General features: G+C 45.8%; 1 non-coding gene across 1 annotated transcript; it reads right to left on the minus strand.

The window, feature by feature from the left end:
- Positions 1–15,206: 15,206 nt before the first annotated feature.
- LOC133240151 (5S ribosomal RNA) lies at positions 15,207–15,325 on the minus strand. The gene has a single exon (XR_009734136.1). It is a non-coding gene; the product is annotated as a 5S ribosomal RNA (ribosomal RNA).
- Positions 15,326–19,855: the final 4,530 nt, after the last annotated feature.

Consider the following 19,855-nt stretch of genomic DNA (forward strand, 5'->3'; position numbering starts at 1 on the left):
AAGGTGCAAGATTTCATGAAGATGATGAAAACAATATCATAGAACTGCTTGAAATATGTCAAGCCAATAATAAATGAGAATATACACAGCTTGTGAAGGTGGTGGTTTAATCACTAAGTAGTGTCCGACTCTTGCAAGCCCATGGACTGTAGTCTGCCAGGCTCCTCTGTCCATGAGATTCTCCAAGCAAGAATACTGGAGTGGGTTGCCATTTCCTTCTCCAGGATATCTTCCCAACCCAGGGATCGAACCTGGATCTCCTGCATAGTAGGCAGATTCTTTATCAACTGAGCTTACAAGGGAAGCCCTTATATACAACTGACCAGTTAACAATTTAAGAAGAGAAAATAAAGATGTTGACAAAAATACAGAGCACGTGGGTAAAAATTAACATTTTGAATAGTTTTGCAAAAGTAGCCCTTTTCTGACTATATGGCAAAAGTCAAATGTGAAGTCAAAAATATTTTATCCTACCATTATACTGCTGCTAAGTCACTTCACTCATGTCCGACTCTGTGCGACCCCATAGACGGCAGCCCACCAGGCTCCCCTGTCCCTGGGATTCTCCAGGCAAGAACGCTGGAGTGGGTTGCCATTTCCTTCTCCAATGCATGAAAGTGAAAAGTGAAAGTGAAGTCACTCAGTCGTGTCCGACTCTTTGCAACCCCACGGATTGCAGCCCACCAGGCTCCTCCGCCCATGGGATTTTCCAGGCAAGAGTACTGGAGTGGGGTGCCATTGCCTTCTCCTATCATTATACAAGTGCATCTAAAAACCATTAGTGACCCGTTTGGCTGATCTATTGCTGCATAAAAAACCACCCATATATTTAAAGACTTAATAACAATGTAACATTTCTCCCCATTTCTCTGGATGATCTGGTAGTTCTGCTTTACATGGTACCATTAAGATTCTTAGAAGTTTTCTTGTTTAGCTGAGAGGAAATCTGAGAAACTCTTTAAATCTTGCTCACGTTTTAACAGAGATGTTGACGCTGAGGTCATGTTTTACTAACAGCACTCTGGACTTCATCTTCAAACCAAGGCCATTTTTCACTTTGAGAAATTTTCCTTGGAGAGATGAAAGCAATTTTATTATCAAACCCACAAGGTCTAGTGCCTTTTCAGTTCTTCTAAATTTGCTTGAAATCTAAACATTCCCTTCTTTAGCTCAAGTAGCTCCTCCTGGACTTTACCAGGAGGTGTCTAAAAGGAGGCAGATGACACTTTCAATATCCTGTCCAGGAAAATCCTTAGCCAGAACCCAAGTTCATGAGGCGCCTCTTCTAGTTCCCATATTTCCACCAGCATAGTTCTGGTAACTGTTTTGTGGCTATAGAACTCAAGTTCTCTTTCCTGCAGCTTTCAGTAGGATAGCCTCCACTGGGTTTCAGCCTGCACCAGTCTCTTCATCATTCCTCCAAACTTCTCCACTCTTCCACCAGACACAAAATCAATGCCACCTGTGGTGGCAGGACTCCACATGGCTCTGTTTTAGCTATCGAGTGCTACGTAACACATCACCCCAAATCTAATGGCTTCTCACAATTTCTTATTCCTTCTTACAGATCTGGGGGTTGACCACAAGGTTACTAGGCTTCAAGGTTACTAGGCTTCAAGAATGTTGCTGGCTTGGTTTGGATGTCTAGAAGATCTAAAATGGACTCATACAGATGGATGGAAATCAGTACTGGCTGCAGGCTGGGAGCCCAGTTGGGAGTTGGCTTAAGGCCTCCATTCTCCTCCAAATGGGCTTCTCCGCATGGCTGCTTATGCTTCTTCACAGCATGGCAGATGGATTCCAAGAAAATAGAGCCCAATGTGCAAGGACTTAACAGGCTTTTACTTGCATCTCTCTTGCTAATGCTCCACTGGTCAAGGCTCATCACATGGCCAGGTCCAGAATCAGCATGTGAGGGGACACCCGGGGTACAAGTTTAAAGAAAGCCAGAATACTGAAGTGGGTAACCTTTCCCTTCTCCAGGGGATCTTCCCAACCCAGGGATTGAACGCAGGTCTCCCACATTGCAGGCCGATTATTTACCAGCTAAGCCACAAGGGAAGCCCACAGTGTATATGAACCCTCTACCATGGATTTTATCATTTAACCGTTGCAGCACTACAAGGTAAATATTATTAGCCTCATTTATTGATAATGAACTAAAGCAATAGTTTAGAGAGGTTATATGTTGCTTAAGTTCTCAGGGTCGTACTGCTAGTAAATGCTGGAGCCAGCATTTAAACCTTCTTTTCTATCTTCTCAATGAGTGATGGAAACCAAGGTTAATATTCCTCTTAGGGAGATACCATGATTCTGCAGTGGAATGCTGACCACATTTTTGACCAGGACCCCCCTGCTTCACAAAGGGACTTCCCTGGTGGCTCAGACAGTAAAGCGTCTGTCTACAATGTGGGAGACCCAGATTCAATCCCTGGGTTGGGAAGATCCCCTGGAGAAGGAAATGGCAATCCCCTCCAGTTCTATTGCCTGGAAAATCCCATGGACAGAGGACCCTGGTAGGCTACAGTAGTCCATGGGATTGCAAAGAGTCGGATATGACTGAGCAACTTCACTTTCACTTTCTCCTGCTTTACAAAGGCCGGGTCGACATAAGACATGGTCTCTCAGCGTCGACAGCCAATTAAATATCTCAGAACAGAATTGGGAACACATGTGACCCAGACATCTGAACAACCTCACTGGGATTTCTAATTTATTTGTCAACTTTTCTCTAATTCACAGTTCCTAGAGCACTCCCAGATGACAGAGCAGTACCAAAACTTGAGGGATTTAGTGGGTTATGCTACTTCACCCACCAAAAAAAAAAGTGTATTGGAGCCAACTTGTGGACTTCTGCTGGTTTATTAGACTACTACATAACTGGTCTGAGTTGGAGTCCTAGGAGGACAAATTGATGCAAAAACACAAATACAGAAAATACAAGGACGGTAAAGTGTAAAGGGTACTATCTCTTTTTCTGACAATCAAATCTACCAAAACAAGGTTTCTGCCTCTTTATAAATGAGGTTACTTCAGACGTTGCTAGACTATAAATGCCACAATGACAGGAAGCATGGTGTCTCAGTCCCTGCTACATCGCTGCACCCTGAAAAGTGGTGGCCACAATGTCAGCGCTCAACAGACAGTGAATGGGTCATTGTGTGATCTAACCATGCATGGAATTTCCTGCTGATTTAGAGTAACCTGTTGTAAACAAGGCGTGTTGCCGGGGTCCAGCCCCGGCTGATCCAGGGTATTCGAAGAGGAGACAGCTTCGGCGAGGATCAGGATACAATAGTTTCAATTAGATATTAATTAGAGATATAAAGAGTAATAGAATAAGGATTGCTCAGTAGGAAAATTCAGTGGAGAAAAGAGGCTGAGTAGCTTGGTTTACGTGGGAGACCAATAAAACTTCAAGACAAGAAGTTTGCACCACTTACGTAGGCCGCAGGCGTCCTTCCGTTCTCCCGAAGGAGAGGAGACACTGAGGCCTCCCCAGTCGGATCTTAGAAGCCCAGGCATAATTAGTAAGCATGGCAGGATCCGCGTTCCAGATGGAGACTCAGCCAGGGTTTGAGGGAGAGAGCAACATGGGGAGACCAGTATTTCAAGAAACTGATCCCAATTCTTTATTTTCCAGGGTCTGTTTTTATATACTGAGATGTTATACAAAAGTCACGTGGGGTCAGCAGTCCTGACTCTTATTAAAGTTAGGTGCTTCATACAAATATATACAGAGGTCTTAGGGGTGTTACATCATTTTCTGGCCAGGGGGCCTGCTGACAATTTATGACCCTCTCCTTTTATTCTTAAAACAGACGCCACCTTCAGAAGGTACCAGATAAAGTTACATTCCTATAGGGTGAGGTTGTAGTGTGTTTTAATTAAGGAAAGAATTTTGCTCAGCCAAAGGTCTAACGTGATTAATATCAAAGGTTAATACTTATTTCTTCTATATATTCATTAATGTGTATAAGGGCAGGGGATGTGGAGACTTAGCAGTAAACATTGGCTCAACAAATGAAAAACCCTTCACCAATACAATTTCTAATCAGCCCACTATACTTATACTAGTCATTTTCTAACTTCTCTAAAGAACCTGTTTTTAGAAGGTTTAAACCATCTCGTGCCTCTCACGGTTGGGAGGCTGTGAGCAATCACATGTGGCCGGACAAGCCTGTCAGGCAGGCTAGAGAATCTTCAGAGGAGTTTGTAGGTTGAAACACTCCTGTCATGCCCAGGAATTATTATTAACTGGAGCTCTAAGTTAACTCCTTCTCTGAAAGAGGTGGTGGGGGACAGCCCCCCCATAAAGTCAGAGGTGTAGGTGAGAGCACAAAGTAGTAAAGTAGGCAGGCTCTGGTTATGGGGGTAGATGCTCAAGGATTTCCAGGGGGACTCCTGAGGCTCAATCCCGCCTTTTCATATGTCGAGCCTCCTTCCTCATGACCTTTGCCATGGGCGGAGTGCCTCACGCAGGCCCCCAACAGTGTGTGGTGTGTGAGCAAGGATCAGAGTGGAGGCTTGTAAGCTTCTCCCCCGGGCTCCTGCTGTGAGCTCTGACACAACTGCCCCCACTGGGGATCCACTTTTAAGTCTCAAACTTCTGGAAATTTTTGTGACATGAGGAAAGCTGCTTTGATACTGCCTGAGGAACTAGTTTCATTCTGTACATTTGAGTTATAAACAGAAAAGACTGAAGGAAATCTCTGTAACATGCAGCTCTGGGATTCTTTCAGGATGCCCAATTAGAGCACACCATGGCTCTCTCTATTTCTGGGTGGCAATCTTACATGTGGGGACTTTACTAGGTGGAAGGGGCCTCTGCAAGCTTCAGTGCTTTTTGCTCCTGTTTTGCTCCAGCATGTCTTACATTAATTTTCTACTAGCTTCCTGAAAGTCAGATAAAGAAACTTGCACCTTTTGGCATGACCCTATGATGAGTTTTATAGCACAGCAGCTAAACAATAGATATTAGGCACCAAAAAAAAAAAAAGAGAAAGAGAGAGAGAAAGAGAGAAAGAAAGAAAAAGAATACCACCAAAACTTAATGGATGGAGCAAAAGAAGTTCTCAGAGGAAAGTTTATAACAATAAATGTGTACATTAAGAAAAAATAATGCTCTCAGATAAGCAACCTAATAAGGAACCAGAAAAATAAGAACATACCAAGCCCAAAATTAATATAAGGAAAAGAACAGAATGGAAATAAATGAAATAGAAACTAAAAAAATAACATAAAATCAGTGAAACTAATAAGCTCTGTTTTTTAAAAATATAAACAAATCTTTAGCTATATTCATCAAGAAAAAGAAAGGACTGAAATAAAATTCTAAATGAATGAGAGGACATTACAAATTATAAGATACAAGAAAAAGGATTGTTAGAGACTTCGATGAACAATTATATACCAAAAAATCAGATAACCTAGCAGATACAGACAAATTCCTCTTTGTTCTCATATATCCAAAAGTTCCTCAAATACCTAAAACACTCTTTCTTACTGTAGGCTTCTTTGAGACACTATGAAAGGTTATTATTATGTGACTTAAGTCTCTTTTACATTTCTTTCACATTTCCCCCTCCTTTCCCATGTCATTGAGTAGCTAGAAAATACTGGGCTTAGAATCCTGAAGGACCTGCCACACTTTTAACATGTTGCAAAGTCATTTCTTAAACTGAATCCCATGGCCAGCTATGATTTCCAGAGGCATAACATTTGATATTGGAGACACTCTTCATTGTCTCATTTGGTGAAACTGGTGCATGTATCATCTGTGCCCACACCACCCTACTCCTCTCCTGGATCCACTTAGAACCCCAAGCAATAGCTTTCTTCTCTAGGAGGTCCCTAATGGATTTCCAAGGAGAGCTAAAAGGAGAGTAGTGTTTCCACAATCCAGAGAAACAGAAGCCTAGGGCTGTGTAGGTGCTATGTTGGGAAAGAACACAAGTTGATTGTCTCAGGAAAACAAACAGCCAACAGTATCTGGAAGAGGAAGCTCCTATCACAAACACAGGTAGAGGACTTGTTGAGGCTCAGCAGCAGAGCGGCCACATCTCTTCTTGGAAGGTAGCAGCAGGCTGGGGGGCTCAGGTGGATTTCTATGTGAACCCAAGTCACTCCTTTCCTTATACTTACACGCAGCCTGCATCAGCAGGTTAGAAACAATAATATGGATGGAGCTCCCGCAACTCGGAGCACCTGGGAGCCAGCACCTTGCTCTGGATGCTAGAGCTCCTGGGCATGAGGACTGATGAGCTGGCCAGGGGGCTCTTCTACACACCAGCCGAGCAGCACTGGCAGCTCGTCCTGGCCACATCTTGCATGGCTGCTTCAAGGTTCTGAACTTCAAGGCAAGAACTCATGCCTTCTGAGTTCCCACTCACCTGGGCTACTTTCAGGGTCCAGTTTCCTCCCAATAATCCAGGGGAGCCTGATTGGAACCCCTGGAGGAACCAGAAATGAAAAACTCTAAGATACTCCTTTCAATGAACTAAGAGAGCAGCTCAAATGCATGCATGTGGTTCAGTCTGGATGAACACACGCTGGCTGGCTGTCAGCTTTGAGCCAGGCTTGGTGCTCGGCACTGGGGCACATGGAGAATATTCCAGAATACTCCAGACTGGGATATCCTACTCCTCCCAAAGCTGTCAGTCTGGGCACAGTTGTGTTCTACCCATCCCTGATCTTTTTTTCTTTTTTTTTTCAAGTATTTTCAGAATGGATTCCAACTTAAATTTTTCTTCTATAGCTTATATTCTATTGCTACTGCCTTACACTATAAATAGATATCAAATCATACTAATAAAATATCATTAGCATCTTTGAAGGCTTTCCAGGTGGCAGAATGGTAAAGAATCTGCCTGCCAATGCAGGAGATGTAGGAGAGCTCAGGAAGATGCCCTGGAGGAGGGAATGGGCACTGACTCCAGGATGTTTGCCTAGTAAATCCCATGGACAGAGGAACCTGGCAGGCCACAGTCCATGGGGTCGCAGAGAGTTGGACAAAACTTAGTGACTGAGCATGCACACAAGTATCTTTGGCACAGGACATTACAACACTTCACAAACACTGGCCACGAATAGTAACTTAATCTGTGAATTGATTCCAAATTCACATATGGATAGTAATAGGTGGGTGTTTAGAATCAAGAGATATCAGAAAAAATTCTGACTTACCAGTAATAATTTGCATTATTATCTCAGGCAAGCCCCTCCACCTCCCTGGAGCCCTGTGTCCTCTCTGTATGCAGCACTGGCAGCTACAAATAAAATGATCCTCAGTATTTGAAACTCTGGGAGAGGTGACTTTTATTCATCCTAATAGAAGCAGAAGCATTATTGATATGTAGACACCAAGGGTCTGGATGCTGTTTCTCCTGTACAGCAAAGTTTCACAGAAATAGATTTTCCTGCCCCAAATGCCAAGGGAGGTCATTTACGCTGGTCTCTTTCACCCTTCCCTGTTGGACAATCTACGCACGTTGGTCACTGACAGTGAGCCTGACTACTCAGCAAGTTGAGTTGTGCTCAGAAGGAAACAGCTGGAGCCAATCCACGAGGACAGGTAGAATAAGTCCAGGTTGCTGACCTCCTGGCCATCCGCACACCTGAACTTCCAGGTGGTCTTGGAGAGCAACCTTCGACTATTTATAAAGCCATAGTCCTTTCTTTAGTAAATTATGCCCTGTGTGTGCTAAGTGAACTAAAATTATTCACTGTGTATCTGACCTACAAATCGACTCCTTTAACTTCTAGGGAATCAATTACTCTGTCGTTCAGTTGCTATTTAGTTGCTAAAGTCGTGTGTGAATTTTTTGTGACCCTGAATCCCAACTAACTTTAAAACATTTTAAGGGCTCAGCTTCAAATGAAATACGTCACAATGAAGAATAAAAATATCAAGCTCCATAGTAGGAGTAATTATTTTTTAAAACTGTACATCTGAATGCATCAAAAAAAAATATCCTCAAAAGTTTTCCAAAAAATGACACGAAAGCATAGGTGAAGTCAACTTAGCCATCAGTCAGTTCAGTTCAGTCGCTCAGTTGTGTCCGACTCTTTGCGACCCCATGAATTGCAGCATGCCAGGCCTCCCTGTCCATCAACAACTCCCGGAGTTCACCTAGACTCACGTCCATCGAGTTGGTGATGCCATCCAGCCATCTCATCCTCTGTTGTCCCCTTCTCCTCCTGCCCCCAATCCCTCCCAGCATCAGAGTCTTTTCCAATGAGTCAACTCTTCGCATGAGGTGGCCAAAGTACTGGAGTTTCAGCTTTAGCATCATTCCCTCCAAAGAAATCCCAGGGCTGATCTCCTTCAGAATGGACTGGTTGGATCTCCTTGCAGTCCAAGGAACTCTCGAGTCTTCTCCAACACCACAGTTCAAAAGCTATCAATTTTTTGGCGCTCAGCCTTCTTCACAGTCCAACTCTCACATCCATACATGACCACAGGAAAAACCATAGCCTTGACTAGACGAACCTTTGTTGGCAAAGTAATGTCTCTGCTTTTGAATATGCTATCCAGGTTGTTCATAACTTTCCTTCCAAGGAGTAAGCGTCTTTTAATTTCATGGCTGCTGTCACCGTCTGCAGTGATTTTGGAGCCCAAAAAAATAAAGTCTGACACTGTTTCCACTGTTTCCCTATCTATTTCCCAAGAAGTGATGGGACCGGATGCCATGATCTTCGTTTTCTGAATGTTGAGCTTTAAGCCAACTTTTTAAATAACTATTAATTTGGGCACTTTGAGGTAAATTGAAACAGGTTTAGTATTGTCCTAGTTTCTAAAAGTCAGTGTCTTTAATTAAAAATAAAGCTAAAGTTAGATGACTGGTGTTTTGACATCTACCCAAGTTTTATTTCCAGTACAACTATCCAGACTAAAACACCACTCGCGGCAAAACTTGCCCATTTTTATGTGAATGTTTGTTTATACTCAGCTCTCTTAGCTCCACACCGTCATGTCCTGTTCTAAGTAATCTTGTCCCACGGTACGTGGAAGTACACATATGTGTTCATTTCCCCGGCTGTAAGTCCTTTCCAAATGTCTGGCAGAGAACCTGGATGAAGTGTGAAGGCCCCAGACAGTGGCCATCGGACAAGGACCACATGCTAACACCCACCACTATCTCCAGGGTTACATGATCAGTAAGGTTTGAGTGGGCCATCCCAGGCTCAAAAGTTCCAATTGGTTTTCTTTGACCTTGGACTTAGGTTCAGTGATGTCGTGTGTAAGGCGAAGAGTCTGAAGATAGGTGACCTGCTTCCAAATACTAACTCCACCATTTCTTGCTGTGTCATCACAGGAAAACCATTTAAATCCTCTGAGCCCCAATTTCTTCATTCTATCTACCTATTCATCCATCCACCCATCCATCTTCTACCTTCATCTATCACAGCAGGTTGTGGTAAAGAAGAAAAGAGGAATTATAAAGAGGGAAGCACTTTGAAAACTGCAAATGCATGAATTAATAATAATCGTTCAGATGATAGATGGACAAGGGCTTAGGGCCTAGGCCTAAACTTAGGCTTTCTATTGTCTGAGGGTTTTGGGGATTTGAGGCAAGTGTAAGGGAGGGAGCATGAGCCAAGAGACGATGACTGCCCGGATAGTTCCATGAGGTGGACCCAGGGCCAAGTCAACATGATTGTCATTAAGTGTGAAAGAAATGAGTGCCACGCATGGGAGGAAGAGAGTAGTGGTAACGTGGGACATTAAGTTGGAACTGAGGACCTGTTAGACCTGGATCCTGCACTAGAAGGAGGGCAGTGGGAGGAAGTGTGGAAAGGGCCTGAACCAAACCAAATGGCGCCATTTCTGGACCCCTGTTTTTTCATTTTCCTTATGTGCTGTTGGATATAGAGACCTTCAATTTCCTGCTTGGTTACCCCTTAAAGTAATTCTTTAAACTATATGTCTTTTCAAATTATTCACTTGTGCATATTTCATAATGCATATTAACACTATCTTAACAACAACAAAAAACTATATGACACTTCACACCTGTTTAAGTTAACATCTAAAACATTTCTTATCAATCTAAACAGTTGCAAAGGATATAATCTCTGGTGAAACAGAAGTAGGAAACATTTAAAAGTAAAATCCTAATATGACTTCTTCACTGTTTCCAGGACAGTCTAATGCCACAGCGATTTGAGATCCACCTCAATTCGTTTTAATATACACCTACAAGCTCATCTTTCGTAGGCAAGTTATTTCATTTACTCCTTAAAGTTGTATTTCCACTGTATTTTTTTTTACATAATTTTATGTTAATGTAATACATTTTATGCTTAAAATCCTTTCATTGATCACTCATATTTATCTGCAGCAAAAGTATGTATATAACTTGAATTTAATTTTGTACATTTTAATTTGAAGGTAATGTTTAAATCCTGTAGCCAAGTAGCTCTAGATATTAAAGAAATAATTCCAGACTGAACTATCATTATAGGTACTATTAGTATGTGATTTATCACAACAGGATTTCATAAACAATTACTATATATAAAAAGTACAATGTTATTGGAAAAACCAGTTTTCATCAGACTTGCTAAATTAAGATGCATCTATTTCCTAAAATAGATGGCAATCCTCACCAACATTTTACAATTATTGTTTTTACAGTTATTGTACACACTATGAAACATTTTTCATGAAAATGAAAGGAACTTTATCATAGTAATGTCCGTTACTGAGATCCCTCTGAAAGGGTGATCTATCATCAAAATGATTTTTAATGATATAACTTTTGACAGAGCTCAACTCGGTCTTCCCTCAAATTTCATAAGAGCAAAGTATTAGAAATCATCTGAGTTGGAAAAAGATTTAATACTAAATCAACAGACTTTCACTTTCTCAAAAAACACTATTTTGTCTGGCACTCAAAAGATTTGTGGGCCCTGGAGAAACTCATCATAGTAAGTAGAGGGAGACAGGGCAGGTCTCACCTTTATGGAGAGGTCTTTGTAGAAAGCAAGACCCTCCGCCCACCTGGGACTGCTCACTGCTGCTCAGGTCTCAGCAGAGCAACCTTTGGAAAGGGTGCACAGGCAGGCTGTAGATCTTCGTGTTTTTTTTTTTAATCCACTTATTGATGTAACCTTAGCAAGCATTCACATACCACCAAGCATGTGGGGGTCCAATTGTGAAGGCTACCCCTTTGGACTGTCTGGGAGCTGACTCCCACTGACCTGGGAGCTGAGTCTCAGCAGAGCTGGCAACCCTGGACAGTGGGAGATTCCCTGACTTCTCCAGCTGGCATTCTCCAAACAGGGTTGGGGTGGGGGCACAGGGGGCATTGGTGCACATTGAAATGTGAGTGATTCCCAGTGAAGACAGAATCCCAGTTGAAAAACATTTGGGAAAAGTTCCCTTTTATTTCCCCCTCTTAGAGATTTGCAATCAAACCAGAATACTAAAGGCTAAAGAAAGCTGTTTAACTTTCTTTAGCGTAGATTTTTTGAAATCTATTTGCTCCACCACCCCAATCTTTTCTCCGAAAGAACACACTGTTATATAGAAAGAGATTTTAAATCATCTGCTCTGATCCCCAGAGTGCCAGACTGAGTCTCCTATGAGATCTATGTGGTCTGACCTGTTTTTGACAGGCATCGGATCCGAGACAGACACACTGACACAGACCGTGACGCTCCTGACAGGGAGGCCGCATGGAAGAAGCAGCTTCCCCAAGGGAGGGGGCGTCAGCCTTGGGCCGGGCCCTGGCTGGATGGCTGGACGCGGTGCCCTGGGGCTGGCGGTCACCCGTGGCGACCCCAAGACTTCCTCACAGCCGAGGTCTCAAAGGTCCCCTTCGGCTTGGCTACCTAAAGCGGGACCCAGCCGCCACCCCTAGGCCAGAGGGTGAGTGTGTGAGAGTGTCGGTGGGCGAGGGTGGGGGTCTGGTCGACTTGGGGCCGGGTGGATACCCAGAGTGGAGGGGGGAGGGTGTGGAGGCCGTGGGTTGGGAAGCTTGAGTGGTCCTCTTGCTGTCTCTCTCTCCCTCTTTCTCCGTCTCCCTTACCTGTGGTTTCCAGCTCTTGACCTGTCTCGGCGGCGGGGTGTGTGTGTGTGTGTTTGTGTGCGTGTGTACATCCAAACCCAAGGCAACTTTCTATGGAGACGTAGTGAAGGGTAAATGCACTCTTACTCATCTGATATACCCTAAAATACTGGACATGTCTGGACTCAGACTTTGAGGGCAGCCTTCCTGCCGACTCTGGCAGTCATTGATGGTTCTACAACTGTAATCCTCTAAAAGACCAAAAGTCCTGTACAAGTCCAGACGTCTGCTCTGTACAGTCTCTTCCTACAGTACAGAAAAGTACAGAACAGAATGACACATTTTTAATTGTACAGATGACTCAGCTGCTATCTGCTGCCTAGTCAACATTGTCAACATGAGGGAGTCAAACAAGAGTTCCAAATCCCTTGTTGTGGTCCTTGGAAATACTTCTGTTCTTAGTTGCTCAGTTGTGGCCAACTTTGATGCGACCCATGGCCTGTGGCCAGTCAGGCTCTTCTGTCCATGGCTTTGCCCAGGCAAGGATACTGGAGCAAGTTGCCATTTCCTTCTCCAGGGGATCTTCCCGACCCAGGGATCAAACCCCAGTCTCCTGCAGGCGGACGCCTTCCCATCTGAGCCACAATACTGTTAATTGCCTAGTCAAAATACAAAGAAAAGAGCTAGTGTTCTACCGGGAGAACGCACTGGCACCCCACTCCAGTACTCTTGCCTGGAAAATCTCATGGATGGAGGAGTCTGGTGGGCTGCAGTCCATGGGGTCGCTAAGAGTCGGACACGACTGAGCGACCTCACTTTCACTTTTCACTTTCATGCACTGGAGAAGGAAATGGCAACCCACTGCAGTGTTCTTGCTTGGAGAATCCCAGGGACGGGGGAACTTGGTGGGCTGCCGTCTATAGGGTCACACAGAGTCGAACACATCTGAAGTGACTTAGCAGTAGCAGCAGTGTTCCACTAAGTGCAAAGATGATGTAAGAAATGGAAGGTTTCCTTTGTTGGTAGATTTGAATCTTTCATTAGTTTTAGTTTATTTTTACTATTAAGGCTACTTGACCAAGGCAATGGAGAAACTCAAGTATTGAAAAGCAATGGACTTTTTTAAAGAAACATGTAGCAGATTAAACTTTCTTGATTTTTTAGAGTTGGTTAAATGCAAAATCTTTATTCAACCAATATGACTATTGTGAACGGTATTTCAAGTCTCCATGATGAATCACTAAGGCATCAAGGAAGAAAGGAGTAGAGGTGGAGACAAAAAGAGCAACTTTTCTCCTTGGCCCCACCTCAACCAGCTGCTTAGTTCCTTCATCTCATGGAGTATGATCAGGGATTATCTTGTTGGTCTGATTTTTGTTTGGGGACCATTTCTAGTCAGGAGGCTATAAACAGTCGTGGGGAAGCCCTTCTTTCCATTCCACGTGAGACCCAGTGGACAGTCCAGGCCCTGCCCACTGCATTGAGTCTGTAGCAACAGAATCACCAGGGATGCTGGTTGAAAATGCGTATTCCTGCAATCCACTCCACTTCGCTACTGACTGTTTAAGGTGGCAGTCTGGAACCTATAACTGGAACCTTTCTTGATGATTCCAAATCACACAAAAAGTCTGAGGACTACGGAAGATCTTCACATTTCTGGAAGAGTCACACACCTACAGAAGGAACCACAAGAGTTACCTGAAATGGTAAAGCTATCTGTATTGGACTACAAGTTGGAAGGTCTCCACCTTTGCTATGCAAGTAAAATGATCTTTCTTTGAAGTGAAGATGGATCATACTAAAAGTTTACATTGTTCTAGAGCATTTTAAAAACCTTAAATGATAGAAATCGGATGTATGAGTTCCTTGAAAGCAAGAACCTATGTGTATGGATATGTCTTCATGCCTTAGATTGTGCCTTGAATGTAGTGTGCACATCAACAGAAGAAAGAGAAGAGTTGAATCGACAAAGATACAAAGACATCAAAAGTGCTGAGCCAAGTGAAAAGTTGAGGCTTTCAAGAACTTTTCTGTCTTTCACACACTGAATACATATTGAGCACCGACTATGAACTCGTAGGCATGTATTAAGTTTCTGGACATAGAATGCTGAGACAAGAAGACACACAGTTGCTGCTTTCACTGAGACTGATCTAATGATAAATAACAGGCAGATACTGTGAGAACTGACAGAGGGGACTCCCCCGTCACCAAAAACTGGGTGTCAGAGAAGGCTTTTCAGAGTCCTAATTGAGTTGAGGTCCATAGGTTGAAGCAACGCACACCAGGGTTGAGGTGCAGGAGGCCTTTCAGGCAGGTCAAATAGCAATTTGGAAGGCTATGTGACAAGGGGACCTTCATATATTCAAGACATGAAAAACGCCCTATGGGAGATGGAACCTAAAGAGTGCAGAGGGCACTCCAGGGGAAAGAAATCAGAGAAGAAAGTGGCGGCCAAGCACTGAAGGGATTCGGTCGTCTATGCAATATGATGGGAAAACACAAGAGCAGTTTTAGCAGGGAGGTGGTAGAGTTGGATCTGCGTTGTGAAAAGGTCATCTTGCTCAACATCTCTAATGATTGGAGAGACTCAACTCCAAACTACAACGAGGTACCACTTCACATTAGTCAGAATGGTTCTCATGGCAAAGTCTGTCAAAAACAAAGGCTGCAGAGGATGTGCAGAAAAGGGAACTCTCCTCCACTGTTGGTAGGACTGTGAGTTGGTAGAGCTACTATTGAAAAGAGTATGGAGGTTCCTCAAGAAACTAAAACTAGAAGTACCATATTCTTCAGTAATCCCATTCCCAGGCATATAGCCACCAAAAGTATAACTCAAGATACATGCACCGTCTGTGCAGATATATGTGTGTGTGCCCGCGCGGGGGCGCGCGCGAGCACGCGCGATCGCCTGCGAGGCCGGGGCTGGGGCTGGGGCTGGGGCTGGTGCAGCCCCCGGGATTGCCTGAGGCACGCCAAGGGAGCCCCAGACGGAGACCCGAGGGACGGTCGTCTGGTTTCCTGGAAGCCGAATGCGGAGGGGCTCGCGGGCCGCGCGGAGGCAACCCCGGTTTGCAGCAGGAGGCGCAGCCCCGGCCACCCACCCCCACGCCCCACCCACGGAGGGGCTGGAGCTGCGCGGGCCCAAGAGTTGCGAGGGGGACCGGGGGCTAAAGGAGAGGGGAGGCAAAAAGCCTACAGCACCCGGTATTCCCAGGCGGTCTCCCATCCAAGTGCTAACCAGACCCGGCCCTGCTTAGCTTCCGAGATCAGACGAGATCGGGGGCGTTCATGGTGGTATGGCCGTAGACGGAGGCGGTTGCCGCCGGGCGCCCTAAGAGCCCTGCGCTGCGCCTCCCTTTCGCTCTGACCTGCAGGTCCGGCTGGCCAGCCGCACCTCTCCACGGGGGCGCGCTGTACTGGAGCCGCACCCACCCGCGACCGGACTGCGGCCTGGCGATACCACCACACCCCCGAATATCGCCAACCCCCGGCAGCAATGGCCTGGCCGGGACCGGTGGCAGGACGGCTTCCAGGACCCCCAGCAGCGGGCCGGGCGTGCGTGTGGGGCCTGCCGCGCCCTCCACCCTGGGCGTCTCCTGGCCCAGCCGCGCTCGGCCAGCGGGGCCTCCCGCCATCCCCTTCGCTGCTCAGGGCAACGCAGCCCCCGGAGTTGTCTGGCTTCCGGCCCCGTCGCCGCCCGCCCCCCGCGGCCCGCGGGCCTCTGAGCCTCCTGCGGGCCTAGGCGCAGCCCAGCCAGGGCCCTGAGCGCCCATCCTGCCCGGTGCCCAAACCCACCGGGAGCTAAGGAGGCGCGGTCGACCGGAGCGCCTCAGCCCCGCCCCTTCGCCCTACCGAGGGCCCCCTTGCCCCCAGGCCGCCCGCCAAGCACACGACCTTCCTGAGAGAGCAGACGAGCCACAGGCAGGCACACGGACGGACGCCCAGACTCTCGCACGCACCCACGCGAAGGGAGACAGCCGGCCGGCGCAAGCTCCTCAGCCAGAGCCATAGCACCTGTGAGAGGCCGGGGCCAGAGGAACGGACGGGCGGCCGGCTGTCGGGAGAGACAGAGGCAGAAAGAGATGAAGGTTCCGAGACAGACTGGAAGACAGCGAGAGGGAGATACAGACAGAAACGACACACACACACACACACACACACACACACACACACACACACACACACACACACACACACACACACGAGGCAGAAAGAGATGAAGGTTCCGAGACAGACTGGAAGACAGCGAGAGGGAGATACAGACAGAAACGACACACACACACACACACACACACACACACACACACGAGGCAGAAAGAGATGAAGGTTCCGAGACAGACTGGAAGACAGCGAGAGGGAGATACAGACAGAAACGACACACACACACACACACACACACACACACACACACACACGAGGCAGAAAGAGATGAAGGTTCCGAGACAGACTGGAAGACAGCGAGAGGGAGATACAGACAGAAACCACACACACACACACACACACACACACACACACACACACACACACGAGGCAGAAAGAGATGAAGGTTCCGAGACAGACTGGAAGACAGCGAGAGGGAGATACAGACAGAAACGACACACACACACACACACACACACACACACACACACACGAGGCAGAAAGAGATGAAGGTTCCGAGACAGCAAGAGGGAGATACAGACAGAAACGACACACACACACACACACACACACACACACACACACTTGAGTGTGGTCCTTGGAAATACTTCTGTTCTTAGTTGCTCAGTTGTGCCCAACTTTTATGCGACCAATGGACTGTGGCCTACCAGGCTCCTCTGTCCATGGGACTTTCCAGGCAAGAGTCCTGGAGTGGATTGCCATTGCCTTCTCCTGTAACTGCACAGTGATACACCAATTCAATTTACTGCTGTGGGGGGAAAACACCATTTAATGAGACATGAAGACAAAGCACAAACCCGACTAAGGGGACACACGCTGTGGACCACAGCAGTGCTATGACCAGAGCAAGTGGGGGGACGGAGGAGGGGAGATGGATGGGTAAACTACAGCCTCGGGGGCTCGGGCGGGTGGGGGGAGGGGAGGGGGCGGGTCTGGATTGATGACGACTAAGCAGACAATAGGATGAGACAGGAAATCAAAACCAATGATGAAAGCAGAAACACTGTCAGAGAACTCCAACAGCAAGGAAAACATAAAGAACTGTTCTTTTACAAATATTCGGAAAGAAATCAAGCATGAAACCACAGAGAAATCGTCAAAGAATTTTAAATATCAACTAATTAGCCAATGATGCAAATTATAAAAAGTGTGTCAAAAGACCACAAAATGGACTAGTTACTACTTCACAGGCCGCTAAAATGATTCACAGTTAATTTAATTATAAGCTGACTAACAATGCAGCTAACATGAAATGGGTGGTAACAGAAAAAAGAGATAATACAAGTCCAGTTACAAAGCAGAGTGTTGTACACGTGATTTCATGGGGTAAATAGCAATGCACTCACAAAACCTAAGCTAAACACGCAAGAAAGCTGGAACATGTGCTTTAGAGCCGCACACTCCTTCACCAAAAGCCCTAGGTCATCATCCCAGTTTTAGACTTGTAAAAGTGAGGCAGCCTGACGTCTTCCCTGGGGCCCTGGGGCCCTGGGCTTTTAAGCTGGTTTCACATGCAGAGCTGGCCTGAGCACGCGGCCAGGTCCATCAGCAAGCAGGCCAGTGTAGATTCTTGGTTTTGTTCCCACCGCATGCCCTGCACCCTGCAGCCAGGCATCCCCAATGGAAAATGTGCTGCATGGCTTTCACACGCCATGAGAGCTGCCTATGCTTACTTTCATGAAGCCGTCTGCTCCCTGAGAACAGAAACTTCCCTGCAGCTGTTGTGCCCAGCATAGGCCAGGCCCAGCGTTACAGAGGCAGGCTCTGGCTGAGTTCATGATGACATGCTAAGCTGGTGGTTCAAATATCAAGACTAATTTGTCGCTGTGACATTGTGGAATGATTAAAGACTAGGCAGTTTAAAAAATTTTAGACCTCTCAGCATAGCAAATGTACCTGATTTTCTTCTGGGTAAAAAGAGAAAAAACAAACAAGAAAACCAGTGTGCTCGGGGAGGGATGCGGCAGGGAGGAAGCAGACACCTACCAGAGTCATGAGGCCCAGCGGGTCTCCCTCCCGCGCCGGGCTGTGCTGCCTCCTTCGGGGCTTGGAGCGCCCACTGCTGGGTGGGCAGGAGCCAGCACACGAGGAGGCGGGATGCAGGTTGAGGGAGCTCACTGATTTAAAACGACGGAGGTATGCGAGACAGCAAAAGAGACACAGATGTATAGAACAGTCTTTTGGACTCTGTGGGAGAGGGAGAGGGTGGGATGATTTGGGAGAATGGCATTGAAACATGTATAATATCATATAAGAAATGAATCACCAGTCCAGGTTCGATGTGGGATACAGGATGCCTGGGGCTGGTGCATGGGATGACCCAGAGGGATGGTACAGGGAGGGAGATGAGAGGGGGGTTCAGGATGGGGAGCACGTGTACACCCATGGCAGATTCATGCTGATGTATGGCAAAACCAATACAATATTGTAAAGGAATTAGCCTCCAATTAAAATAAATAAATTTTAATTAAAAATTAATAAAATACAATGAAAAACTAAAAAATAAAAATAAAACGACGGAGGTTGCCTAAGCTCCCCCTGCCCTCCATGCTCTCAGTCTCCTCGGCCCACTGCTCCGTGTTCTCCTTCTCTTCTTTGATCAACCTAAAATAGAATAAAACCCGTCACCTGCCTCTGTCAGCAGAGGAACGTGTCTGGACAACAAATTTGGGCTGGCATTCTGTGTCACGATTAACAAATTCCAGAAACAGTTGCTCAATTAACATCTCAGCAAAAAGGTTCGACTTTTCCTATTTTGAATATTCTCAAACTTAGAATAACTTAGCATTCCATTCACGTTTGATTTCACTTCTTTACTCTAACATTCTGAAGGGGCCCTGGTGGCAACTCTCTCCCTGTGAGGAGATACCTGAAGTTGACAACCTTTACCTTCCCTGCTCTCAGGGCAGAGATGCACGTCAGTGCCTCAAGTCTTTTACACTGGGAATCAGAAACGCTGTACAATCAAAACAGCAATTCACGAACAAGCTGGAGTTTCTAAACACAAGTCTCCAGACCAGATGAAGTGCCGAGTTGATCTAGTATTTTTTCCTGTTTCTTTTTGTTTGTTTGTTTGTTTTGTTTTTAAGGTTGTGTATGTACAAATGCATCACTTGATGAAGTTCTTTACCAGCTTTGTGGGAGTTTCTGGATTCATGTCAATGTGCTGCATTAACCTAGAATTCACGGTTTCTGCTCTTCTCCCCTAATGTGTTATGGATGATTTTATATAGCAGTTTAAACACACAATTATGCAAATAAAATGATTTTCAAATTAAAATACAAGATTCTTACAGGAAGTAAACTCTCCAGTTTCACTTTTACTTAATACATCTTGAAAGTTTTTCACTGTTGATAACAAATTGATGGACAGAATTTACCATTTACACCTAGTCAACTTGTTGCATAAGGAAAAATCACTTTTACCTGACAATATGCTATAAAAATAAAAATATTAATATATAACCATTCCATATTTCCTGTGGGGATGGGGAAAGACAATCTTTCTGAGCTCATCTGTGCTCAAATACTGCCCACAAAGCCGTCTGTCTCGGCATCAAATGGGCAGGCGGCACCACCTGCATTTGCTGGTTGTCCTGTTCACCCCCTGCCTTTCCCCCAGGCCCCCCCACTCGGCCAACAGGAACGGGCACCTCAGCCTCGGCTGACGTGATGAG

This window comes from Bos javanicus, chromosome 27 (genome assembly GCF_032452875.1).
Source record: "Bos javanicus breed banteng chromosome 27, ARS-OSU_banteng_1.0, whole genome shotgun sequence".
Lineage (NCBI taxonomy): Eukaryota > Metazoa > Chordata > Mammalia > Artiodactyla > Bovidae > Bos > Bos javanicus.